The sequence below is a fragment of the Danio aesculapii genome, chromosome 3 (assembly GCF_903798145.1).
Source record: "Danio aesculapii chromosome 3, fDanAes4.1, whole genome shotgun sequence".
Lineage (NCBI taxonomy): Eukaryota > Metazoa > Chordata > Actinopteri > Cypriniformes > Danionidae > Danio > Danio aesculapii.
This window is the reverse complement of record NC_079437.1, coordinates 29470530-29484685: the sequence shown is the minus strand read 5'-3', so window position 1 is coordinate 29484685 and position 14156 is coordinate 29470530.

Below are 14156 nucleotides of genomic sequence, written 5' to 3'. Positions count from 1 at the left end.
TAACATGTATGAACTCTTGCTCTACAGCATTAATGATTAAGCATGAAGGTGTACTTGAACTCATTGTCCCAGCTGCGGGATAATGAATGGGGAACAAGAATGTCCCTAGAGTTATGCGTTTTGTTCTAGGACAATTACACAACAGTTTTTTTTTTAACCAACTAAATACAGATTTTATAACTTTGAGCATGCTGAAATGAAATGCACACAGCCTGGGTAAGATTTCATTGAGTAATGAAGTGAAAAGTAGATTTATGAATCTTGTTCTTCCCAATAATGGACTGCAGAGGATTCAGCAAAGAAAACGTGCTATATTTATTATTTCTTTTAAAAAGAGAAATTGCACATTTATTTGCACTCTCATCCCTTCCTTGGCAAAGTACTCGTGGAGCATTAAAAAGCATTGAGAACATATTAAAAAGGGCACCTATTTTACAAGATGTAAGATCAGCCTTTGGTGTCTCCAGAATGTGTCTAAAGTTTCAACTCAAAATCCCCATCAGATTATTTATTATAGCCTTCAGAATCTGCCTATTTTGGTATCTGAATACATTGTGGCAGTTTTTGTAGTCTGTGGCTTTAAATCCAAATGAGCTCCTTCTCCCCGCCCACCGTTCCCAAATGCATGTCTGCTTCTCATCATGCATCAAGTCAGATAAACAGCACAGTGACAGAGAGACTCGGATGACACTGAAATACAGCTCATTACTTAAAAAATACCAAGTTTTTTAATGTATTTGTGATGGAGTTTATTCAAAAACGTCAGCAAAATAGTCTCATTGGTTTCTGCGCAGTTTGTGCTGCAGAAATATTTGTTTGTGCTGATTTGGTTTTTGAAATATTAAAATAATACTTGTAGGTAATTCAGCTGTCATATCCCCCCCCCCCCCCCCCCCCCAAACATGCTCAATTTAACGAACATATGCTAGTTTATGTGTGCTTTGTTTGTGCCGGTGAAAGATCCCTTTGTGCTTTTACAGTTATTAAAATATATTTGAAGCATGTGGAGGGGTTGTGTTACTACTAAATGACCTACAAATATTATTTTAATATCTGGAAAAAAAAAAATGCACAAATGAATATTTTTTTCAGCACAAACAAACGAGACAATTTTGCAGATGTTTTGTGTTGGGTGGGGGGCCAACTTCACGCAGGTCAGTTGAAGTACACACACACACACGTTTACTGACACCATGTCGTGGTGATTATAGCGTTTAATTGCATAACTATTTTACGGTCTTTGTTGTTTTAAAAATGCTTTAAACTTATTTTTGAAAAATACCAGTTTATTTGCGAAAAAAAATGTTCTGTGGACGTGTATACAGATTATATAAACATGGTGCCAATCAATGTCAATGTTGAACGGTCAATCAATTCGGTGGGTGAGGAAAACCACACTCCTACATGTTGCGGTGGGCCTCAAAATCACTTGGATTTAGATACTATTTAACATCAGGAAATAAAGAGACCTGTTGGGTTTACATCACTTTACAAAAAAGTTGTACCTAGTGCAATCCATCTAGAAGAAATGTAATAGCTAGGTGTCAACCAAGGGTTCACAAACCTGGTCAAATATTTTGAACGTTTTTAATTTGACAATTAAATTTTTAGGTACTCATTTCCATATTAATAGAACCCACGTTTTAGATGTACCTTTGTGACATTTTCGGTTTAATTTAATCTGGCTGAGGGTCATTATTAATCTATGAATCAGTAACGCAACAGACACCTCTTGGAACAAACTCTTCGTCATGTAACAACACATTTGTGTGCGAGGGAGTGAAATTGCTGCAACCAAAATAGACTCTCGCAGCTTTAGTTGGTCTTTTTAGGGCAGCAAACCAATCAGGAGCTTTAAAAGCGCCACGAGAAACCGAATGAGCCGAAAGATACAAATGCTTTCCTTTCTAACACGCTGCCAGCATTTACAGTGGAGCACACATTTACAAATGGCCCATAAGAGCTGAAGGAATATGTTGCTCAGCATAACATGCTGAGATCTGTGAATGTTTGATCATGAAAGCCAACAGTGTTTGTTTGCTAGGACAAAAGTGAGCCAAAGAGAGACGCTCATGAAGGATGTTAACTTGATGTTGTATGTTTGAACATTAACACATGGACAAACCCAACTGCTGGGTTACATTTTGAAATTAAAATACTAACCCAGCAGTTGTGCATATTTTACCTCTATTTGGATTCAAACAACCCCAGCATTGTTTAGCATACATAACCCAAATTTAAGAATATGTAGTGTCAGATGAACTGCCCACTGCAACTCTACTGACTGTATTTCTGTCTGTAAAACTAATCTGACTAGCTCAATCAGTGGATTTGTCAAAGTGCAATGATTCTTTCTCTTGTACTTATCCTTTTTGTAACACATTAACTAGATTTCCACAAGCAAAACGGTTTTAATTCATTACATTTGTTATCCAGCTATTGTGATTGAATTTTCTCCAACATACTCTGTGCAGCTGTTTGCAGACTAGTGTTCCATATAGAATCAAATGCTGGAAATGTTAAAATGGCAACAACAACAAAAAAATTGTTTTAAAATTGTAAACAAATAGACTTCTGGTTATGCCATGGTGCCGAGTGGATGCAAAACTTAGCTACGCATAAATTACTGAGTTAAATACATTGCGTTAACGTTGACAGACTGATTCCATTTTACAAATTAATGCTCCAAGATGCCATCAAATCCAGTTAGATTGGAAACAAATCTAAGAGTTAGTAATTGCATCCATATTTGACCCAAATTAGGATTGAAAGTACCCATACACTGTAAAACCCAAAAAGTTAAAGTAACTCAAACCATTTGAGGAAACCAATTGCAACAAACGAATTAAGTTCAAAAACAAATCCTAACGAGTACTGTCAACTTAATTTATTTGAGTAAACGAAGCAATTTGAGCACAGTAAAACCCAATAAATGAAGAGAACTCAAACCAACTGAGTACTGTAAAACCCAATAAGTTGAGGCAACTCAAACCATTTGAGTTTAAAAAACTAATCTATAGGAGTACTGTGAATTAACCTCATTTGAAGTAATGAGGTGTTTAACTCATTACCTTCAACACTGAGTTCAAAACTCTTCTCAAATGAGTAGAATTAACTTTCAGTCAATTTTGAGTTAACTACACTTATTTCATTTGATAAAGTTGATTGTTGGGTTTTACAGTGTTATAAAAAAAAATTTTTATTTGCCTTTATGTTTGTCTGTGTCTACGTGAAACCATTTTTAGTCAGCAAAGTCAATTTTTTTCAACCCATATACTGGAACTTTGGTTAGACGTCATTTACAGCTCCGACTTCAGAGGTAAATGAAATATCAACTCTCATAAGAGGAATCATCATCTGGACATCTGTAATTTCAGTATTTCAGTTATTATAATATTTGTTTAATTAATATTACAGCGCACCATCAGTGTTAATTTGTTGTTTACTTTTGCATCTGATAGAGCATTTGGAACCAGAATCTAATGCATTTACGGATTATACACTTATTTTGAACACATACACAATATACAAATAGCCTGAATATTGGCTCATATATTTAATAATTCATAAAATAAGATAAACCCAATTAATTATGCATTTCCACAATATATTTTATAATATAATGAAATACAATGGGGCATCACGGTGGCACAGTTGGTAGCACGATCGCATCACAGCAAGAAGGTTGCTGGTTTGAGCCTTGGCTGGGTCATTTGGCATTTCTGTGTGGAATTTCTCCCAGTGTTGGTGTGGGTTTCCTCCAGGTGCTCCGGTTTTCCCCACAAGTCCAAAGACATGTGCTATAGGTAAATTGGGTAAGCTAAATTGGCCGTAGTGTATGTGTGTGAATGGATGATTCCCAGTGATGGGTGCAATGGATAGGCATCCACTGCGTAAAACATATGTTGAATAAGTTGGCGGTTCATTCCACTGTGGCGACCCCAGATTAATAAAGCGACTAAGCCGAAAAGAAAATGAATGAATGAAATAATATGCTTTCAGGAGAGTGGCTTGCATCTAAAATTTTGTTGGGTTTTATTAAAGGAACAGTCATTATCTACTCATTTATACACCCTTAAGTGGTTATAAACCCTTATAAGTTTCTTTCTTCTATTGAATACAAAAGATAATTTGAAGGATGTTGAAAACGTGTAACCACTGACATCCATAGCAGGAAAAACAAATACTATGGCAACATGGTTACAAGTTTTCAGGTTCCTTCAGTGTATTTGCTTTTGTGTTCAATAGAAGAAATTAAAATCTCAGTTTAGAAGTGAATGACAGAATTTTCATTTCTGGGTGAACTCTCTCTTTATATATGCATGTATATATAGATATTTAATTTTGTTCGTATTAGTCTACATTGTCAAGTAAATTACCCACTTTTGACAGAACTCAAACATTGACATTTTCAGATTAAAGTAGAACCCAAATTAAATTTCCCCTTAAATATGCATTATTCAGAACGTTTATAATTCCCGGAGGCTAATAAATAAATGATTGTAAACATGCAGTAACTAATGGTTACAAGGTTCACTGAAAAAAAAAAAAAACATTCACTAAATTCTTTTAAGGTAAGTGGTTGCAAAGAATCTATATGGGCTGAACTTAAAGTTGAACATTACTCAATTTCATTTGTTTGTTTAAAAATCAGCCCATATAAATATTTGCAATCAGTTACCTTAAATTTTTTTTAGCAAATTCAATGAATCACTTTTTTTTCAGTGTCCCTTGCCATGACCGTGATCCGCTGACTTGACTTGTTTGATCGACTGCATTCTCTGCAGACATCAGGATTTGAGACTCGCTTGTGACTTGCATATGTGCGACTTTATTCCCACCTCTGCTGTTTTCCCACTGCGCCTGTGAGTGTGGATCTAAATTGGGTCCTGCATCCCAGCATGAAGTCGGCTGAAAATGAGGATGTGTTTGCCTGTGTGTGCTTCGAGACTCTTCTTGGAAGCATTTAAAGTTCTTTTGTCTCTTAAAGCTGAGCCACAGAAGTTCTCTCATGATTGTTTCATTGAGACAAAGTCAATGACATTTCAAAGAAACCGTAATGTAGATGATTCAGTGTGTAAAAACAAACTTTTAGGTTGTAGAATTTCTTTATAATATATGGATGTAAATTTACTTAAACTTTTTATTCTAAAGTAACCCAGTGTTTATGTGTAATAAAATATAAACGTGTCCTGGTGATATCAGCAGATGCCTGACAACAGCATATTTTCCCAACACACCTCTCAGTGTTAGGGCTTCCTGCGCGTGTTGTCTTTGTTCCCCTCCATTTTCATCCAGAAATAAAAGGCTTTTTCCCTTTTCTCCCACAGCCACTAAACTGTAATTAGCGTAATTCTTTTAATTAAAAGACCTCAGAGCCTTTTTAGACAGTCTGTGATAGCAGATGAGCCCACACACCTACAGCAGAAGTGTCACTGACAATTAGCCAAACAGGGCAAAACCATGCAGCCTCCACAATTTGACCGTGTTCACATAGATGTGATGAGGAATTTCATACACGGCCTGGTGAAGCATTTTCAATGGGCCTGTAAAAATAGCAGCCGTGCTCAATGTCAAACTGGAGACGTCTATAAGTTTAAGACCGTTTAATGTACGCCTCTACATAAAGCAGCGAGTCTGATAATAAACGATAAATCTATTGAGGTTATGAGATAACTCATGCTAATACAGTTAGCTCATTACACTAGTCATGAGTCAAAGTCAATGTCGTCTTAATGAACAGAGCAGCAGACAGTACAGCACCAAATAAATATGTAGAAAATCTGCTTGTTCATGCACGTTCAACACTGGGCCTGTCTTAAGAGTGGTCTAAGAGTGTCTAACACAACAAGATTGCAAGACAATTCCATGTCCGAAAATGAAAAAAACAGTGCCAATGCACATTAAATTTGACAAGTAGTCAAGTGGCCACAAGTGTGTGTATTTGGACAGGCCCACAGTTTCATGCCAATTTGTTTAACAAGGTTACATTTGCTCAAATGAAATCCAGTCATTCAGAGTGGTTCCAGGTTCAGAGTGTTCGCTCATGGTTCAAATTGCTTGTGAATATACACTGTGCTGACCTACTGAAAGCTGCTTGTTTGACTCGACTTTTATGTTCATTCTTGACAACTGATGATGGACGCTTTTAAAAATTGAGCAGTTTTTCCATATGAATTTTTATGTTTCTAAACCAAAATAACAATGGCGCATTATAGTATCTGTGAAAATGTGTAACGCCTGTTTACAGTGGTGAAAATATTAATAATATTACACAACGGTTCTGTCTGGTTCTAGAAACTTATGGCTGATAGCCATGGGATATTCTGCAATAACAGTACTTGTACAGCCTCATCATGCCTCATTCACCTTATTGGCGACTTTGTAGCTGCCTGTCACTCTGGGTGGCAACCTGCTGCAAACAGGTATGTGTAGGTCTACAGCACGGAGTACACAAAAGGCTTCTGAGTGAGCCAAGAGATAAATCACGTGAGCTCTACTGGTGCTCCTACTGCTCAAGAAAGTCACTCTTCATTTGCATAAGGTTGAAGGATTCTCAACGTTGTCACGTTGCTCAACACGCCCACCTAGCTGCCAACAGTCGCTGTTGCTTGTGTCGTAGCAGCAGCAAAGTAGCACACTCTCCGTTGAAATGAATGGTCGCTTGACGCTTTGCCGCTGAGAGTCGCTTGTAGCGCGAATGAGGTGTCACCCTTCTGTATTACTCCGCCCATATAGTGTAACAGCAGATCAATAAACTCACTACAGTTTGACAAATGTTGCAGCTGTTGGACAACATGATGTATTTTTGAGGGTTTTTTTTTAGGCGAGAGTGTAGTTGTTTAGATTGCAAGTATGCAGTTTATTTATAAGGATAGTGCCAATTTTAAAATGTTTAATTTCGGAGATACAGCGCATCAGCCTGTCATACTGAGCAAAGATGATTGAGGTTTATGCTGACACGATTATGCCATAGAACTATTGTATAAATGCAATATCACAGGAGTAGCAGTGTGATATGGCTGTATATGGTCACTGGTGGGACACTAAGGGGCCGATCACACCGAACGTGCACTTAAGTTCCAAAAACACTGCCTTTTTTGTTGACAAAAAAAAAAAAAAAAAAAAAAAAAAGCACTGCGCTTTTTGTCGCTAGACAACGACTGAATCAGCAGCCCATTGTGCGCGAGTGTTGCTGTTTATATTAATATAATTTTAATATTTAATAATATTGCGATATTCAAGATTTGTGATGTCATATAGCTCCAGATAACTCAAAACACCAACCACTAGTCTCTCCTCAATCTTCAAAAGTCTCTGTCGTTGTCTTGACAACACAAACACTGCAGGCACTTCAATAGAAACCCCGCCTCTGCTTTCATTTAATGGGAGAATAGAGTGAAGGAACTATGACGTCATCTTGTAGGCTAATCGGCTGCTAGCATAAAACTGGTTCCCTCTATAAAATCCCTATAGGATTTTCCTATAGGCTTTTCGAAGATTGCAAATAATAAGATCTGTGTTCAAACACAGTTCATTACACTTTCAAGTTTGTGCAGCCGGATAATCCTCACACGAAAATACAACTTTGAGCACTTTTGGATCTTAAATGCAAAGCAAGAATTGAAAAGCTAACATTAGGCTATAAACGGACTACAGTGCCCGGCTCGGGTGCTCGTCTGTGACGTCAGCACTACCCTGCTACAGACAACTTTTCACGCTTATATTTAGAAATATGGTCCATGACAAAGAGTTAATCTCTCCGTTTATTATATTATAATCCACGCTATATATTGTAAACAAATAAATACGCAAATACACACAGACCTATGTGCATTTTGGATCGTTTTTACGTGGGAAGAACATCTGTTTTGCTTTACAGTTGTTGTAAAAGTTTTAAAACTGTATGTATAAATGTGCCAATAGTGTAAATATTACAGTTGTGACAGGGTTAAATGTGTTCAGATGAAGAAAAAAAGAACGACGAAAAATCACTTGATCACGTTAAACTGACAGTTAATATGCGTGTATTTTTACCCATTTATTTGCATTACTGAGAGTAAGAAAGAGATAGGCTGCACTGGTAAGCAGTATCTTCATAATATCGTTTATTTAAATGATCAACAAATTAGTCTGTCTCGACAGCCTTTACGAGTGAAGGCATTATCTGTCTACACACAATATGAAATCTCAATTAGAAAAACACTACAAACTATAAAATACTATTTATGAAAATACTTAAATAACAGACAAATCCAAATGCCCAACGCAAGCGAGCGGCACTCCAGACCAGCTCAGCTTGATGATGTATAATGTCTCCGACACCGCCTGTAGTTCTATTTAGCAACTTGATAGCAACAGTCTTTTTAAAGAAGCATAACCGATTTAAAAAAACAAAAAAACAAGCGTGTGCTGTAACTGATGTGTTTTATGTCGTAGAACAAAACGTGAATGTTAAGGTTCGTGGCTAACACAAACTCATTTAAGCGATTTTACTGAAACCCCATTCAAAAAACCTATTGACTTTGGGACGAGGGAAACGGAACTGCTAAAATGCTAACCCGCTTCCAGGTTTTTGCATACAAATTGACGTCATAGTTCCTCCACTCTATGAAAAAGACGCGACTGACGTAACACGCTTTCCCCCTCAGAGTTTACTTTTTTCAACTGTGAGCGCAGAGCGTGCAAGGGCAAAAACAAGAGGCGCAGCAGGCAATTAAAACGCGAGGCATGCTGGGAGCATAAGCAGAGAGCAAAACGCTCGTGCCTGTTAGTAAATAATTCAAAAAAGGCACCTCTCAACACAAAAAGAGTGTTCGGTGTGACCCCTAGCCAACACACTCCTCCCACCAGTTGTTTTTTTTTTGGTGGTGAAGTTTTTTTCCCCTCGCCACTGTCACCACTGGCTTGCTCAGATCGGGACTTGTGGAGCTTCAATGTTTCAGCAGTGAAATTTTAAAACCACAACTAGACTAAACTCTAAAATCTGGACATTACTTATCTTAAGCTGCTTTGCCACAATCTACACTGTAAAAAGCACTATATAAATAAACATAAAACTAATTGAATTTAGTGGCTAATTAATATGATCTCATTCATACAATTTGCTTAAATAGTCAAATAGTTATGTTTCCTCGTGAGATCAGGCTGGTTTTTATACCTGGTCACCATAGTGAACAGTGGAAAACAGCGTAGTCAGAATTGCACTGAAATTCAACTGATTTACATTGTTTTTGGTTTCAATTTTAACACTATGACTAACAATTGTGACGACGAATAAATTTTCATCTGTTTGTAAACATATCTGGTCCTGTGTTAGCGAAACATTTAAATCTAAACTATTTTTTCCAATTTTAAAATTTCTTGTCAAAAAGCCATTGACAAAACATTTAGAGCTTCAAGAAATTAATTCATTTTCCTTCCGCTTAGTATCTTTATTCATCAGGGGTCACCACAGCAGAATGAACCGCCAACATATACAGCATATGTTTTACACAGCGGATGCCTTTCCAGCTGCAACCCAGTACTGGGAAACAACCAAACACACACACACACACACACACACACACGCACACACGCACACACACACACACACACACACACACACACACACACACACACTACAGCCAATTTAGTTTATTCAATTCACCTGCAGCGCATGTCTTTGGACTGTGGGGGAAACCGGAGCACCCTGAGGAAACCCACACCAATACGCGGAGAACATGCAAACTCCACACAGAAATGCCAACTGATCCAGTTGGGACTTGAACCAGTGACCTTTTTCCTGTGAGGCAACAGTGCTAACAAAAAAAAAAAATGAGGTAACCCGTTTCAAAAAATAATACCAAAAAAAAAAAAGTCACAATTTGTGGGATTTAATGGCTTAGAAGTGAACCTTCATGCTTGTTCATTATAGAAAAAAAGGTGCATTTTCGTATGAATTCATAGTAAAATTTCACGTAGTAAAATATATCAATTTTCTCATGCGATCAGGTTGGCATGTCTGTATTTGACTAGAAGCCACTGCATGACACAATTATGAACAATCCGCTACGTCCTAATGCAATAATGCCATTTTGTGTGCGGCTGTTTGCCATAAATGAGGCTATGTGGTGGATAATGTTACAGAGTTTCAGTCCTTTGCCATCCCAAGTTTCTATACTGTAATTACATGCATGAAAATCTCCCTCTGTTCTCTCTCTCTCGCTCATGGAATTCATGCATAATTACTCGCATAATTATAGTTCTCTCCATTCTGTCGTTATGGTTTTGTCTTACTTGCTGTCGCTCTCTCATTCAGATCGAGACTCATATCGTAGGCCGTTGTGTCGCAACAGTTACCGAGCGGCTTACAGTGGCTCTCCTGAGCGCTGTGGAAATGGAGTATGTGAGAGGCCCTGCTGAGAAAAAGTGGCGCACACTCCCTGCTTCAGACAAGTGTTTGTGCGAGTCCTTGTGCTCTGGAGTTAAGAGAGCTTGGAAAGAGACGCAAGGATGTCAACGTTACCCATTTAAATTTTATGGAGAGAATGCGAATGTGACATCCCAGCAGGTACAATTAGCAAGACTGCTTAGCAACAGAATGTCACTGATGAAGGAGTAAAGAACATGGAAAGATAAAGTGGAGCGCTGATAGGAACATGACAGCTGGATGTAATGTCTTCCAAGAAATGACTGTAGGGGGTTGTTTATTTTGTTACACTTTGAGGACAAATTCATAAAAAGCAGCAAGTTCTCTTTTAAGGCTAGAACTAGGGTTTAGCATCAGATTTGTACACAATATAAGTCAACAGTGCAGCTCATTTGGATTTAATTGCAGTATTTTCCCCTATTAATTTTCTTTACATGGATTTTAAAAGTAGATTTTAAAGGAGTAATTAGCCATGAACCAAACAAGCCAGCTACATACAAGGAGAATAGCAACATTACACACCTTAATTTGAAGTATACAAAATTTTTACAGCTACAGCAAAGCTTTAATGAGCAAAAGGACTACAATCCTATGAAACATTGCGAATGACACATTCTTATGTAAAAAAAAAAAATGTCAGACATAAATAAATATATAAACTATGTTGATGTTTGAATTTAAAGAAACAACATGTGAAATTTTGAATCAAATATAAATTACTTCAGGGGTAATTGATGTGTTGGTACTCTTCGGATAAGAAATTAATCTAGATACTTACAAAAATAAGTCCAAGGCATTTGAAAAGTGGATGAAAAAGTTAAAAGGCTTTATATGTTTGCCATTTGTTTATAACTACCATTTCTTTTATGGCACTTTATTTTTGCATCTCATGTTTAAATACACTAAAAACAGCAGCTACACTAATTATTTTTGTTATTCTCCATTTCCACCCGGGTATACTCATTCTGAGGCCTCTAGAGATTATGCAGCGTCATTGATGCGATCCAAGACCTGTGAAGAAATTATGCCAAGGTATCCATAATCCTGGACAAGGCCGTATCCTGAGCTAAAGCTGTGGTGGTCACAGAGAAGCAGAGAGAATGAGACTGATTCCTGAAAGACCACAGTGACAGACGAGTCTTTGCACTGATCCCGTGGGTCAGCCCTATCACCCACCGGTGACCTACTCACAACTGCAGCTTCTCCGTGATGGACATCCAGCCTCTGGCGCCTAGACTGCAGCTCTGAACAGGAAGTTGCTCAACTGAGCCTGGTTTCTCTCATTTTTCCCCTTCACTTTTGTGAATTGGTGAAGTTTGTTCCTTGTCACTGGCTTGCTTGGTTTGGGACTTGTGGAGCTGCGCATTAATGGATTTGCTCTTCAGTGTTTGGACTTTCAGCAGTGAAACTAAACCACACTGAACTAAACTGAACTTCAACTCTGAAAACTGGACTGACACGGTTTCATTTTACTAGAACTTCTATGTTAAGCAACTTTGACAATCTACATTGTAAATTGTAAACAAACATGACTTGAATATGTAAAATGGTTTTTAACTTTTTTCACTTAACTTTTGAGTGCCTTGGATTTTTGTGTAGTTTTATGAATCCCTTATCTGAAGAGAACCAACACATCAATTACTCCTAAAGCAATTTTTATTTGATTCAAAACTTCATATGTATTAAAAAAAACATGAATAAAACATAAATCATGCGTAAAACATGAATATTGCAAAATATAAATCATATATTTAAGTATTTTAAGAATGTAAGAACATTGACTTGGCAGAGCTAAGAATTTTCATGCTTTGCTCCCTACAACTCTTGTTTAGTGGAATTTTTTGTACATTGATATCATTGTTTGACATCAGAAATGTTTTATATGAAAGGCAAAGGCCCATAGATTACGCTTATTTTATATATAAAATATATATAAAATAAAATATGATCATGCCTTGATTTTTAATCATTTAATTGGGACAGTAAGGTCTGACTATGCTTAGACAAAAGTCTTGTCCCTTAACAGAAATAATGTCCAGTATAGAATATAAAGTCATGGTGCAGTGGAATAAGAATTAATATTGTGTAAGACTCCCATGAGCTTGGAGGACTGCAGCCATACATCTCTACATGACTCAAATAACTCATTAATAAAATCATCTGGAATGGCAAAGAAGGTGTTCTTGCAGAACTCCCAGAGTTCATCAACATTCTTTGGATTCATCTTTAATACCTCCTCCATCTTACCCTAGACATGCTTAATGTTCATGTCTGGTGACCGGGCTGGCCAATCCTGGAGCACCTTGGCCTTGCTTTCAGAAACTTTGATGTGAGGCTGAAGTATGAAAGGAGTGCTATCCTGCCTTAAAATTTGCCCTCTCCTGTGGTTTGTAATGTAATGGGCAACACAAATGTATTGATACCTCAGGCTGTTGATATTACCATCCACTCTGCAGATCTCTTGCATGCCCCCTTACTCAATGTAACCCCAAACCATGATTTTCCTTCACCAATCTTGACTGATTTCTGTCAGAATTTTGGATCAATGCGGGTTCCTATATGTCTTCTGCAGTATATGTGATGATTGGGATGCAGTTCAACAGATAATTCATCGGAAAAAAAAAAAAAAAAAAAAAATCTACCTTCTGCCCCTTTTTCTTTAGTTTCTTATAAGGGCTGCACGATATTGGAAAAATCTGACATTGAGATATTTTGTTTTGCTGCGATATATACTGCGATATGAACAACTTCGCCAGATGGCTTCAACTGCTTTATGCGCGAAAAAAAAAACATTCATTTAGAATGGCTGGATTGATTTTGTAAGGGTGTGAAAAAATGTATAAAAATAAAATTGCCAGAATAATTACAAGCAAAGATAAAAATAAATAAATAAAGAGTTCTTTATGATTTTCCGGAGAGTCAAACAGTATTCAAATACAGAAATTAACATCGTATAGTCTTCATTGTATTAATAAATTAGTAATTGTTCTTCATTAAAAAGTTACAAATGTTATGTTATTGTGCCATGCTTTACACTTTCTTGAAGTGCTTTTAAAACACATGCAAATGATAAAGTTAATCTGTTATGGTTGTACGTTCCAATGACTCCAGAAATCCCATGTATACTCAATTTTTTAGCAACTATAATCCCAAATTAACATTGCATATCCTGCGATGTAACTATTGCAGACACACACATTGCGATATCAATGCTGAAACATTATATCGTGCAGCCCTATTTCTTATTGTTCTTTTGTTTATTTTATTGTGCTTTAAAATGTATTGCTTACGGTAATACTTTTTCATTATTATTACTACATTTACATTTCTGAGTATATAGCCTACTTTAAAATGTGAGTGTATATATAATGTGTATATACTGTATATATAATGGGTGATGTTGTTTTTCTGCACATTTACGGTTTACCAATATTTTTGTTTAATGTTGAATTAGGCCCTCTTTATTAGTGCAGACATTATAATTACTGTATATCATGGCATTTGCTGGAGGCAAAACAAAAGTAAAACACTGAGACAGCTAACAGCAAACAGCACAAAGTCAGCTATAAACAATGTCATTTTGTTGGATGCCAGAATCGATGCAGAAATTTAAATCGCATACCCATTGCCAGACTAAAAAGAGAAAGAGAAATACCCCCCAGCTGCGATTACAGTAAAATGTAGGCAGCCTGGAAAGCATTAATCATAAAAAAAAGAAACGCTACAATTTTACAGTGCATACTTC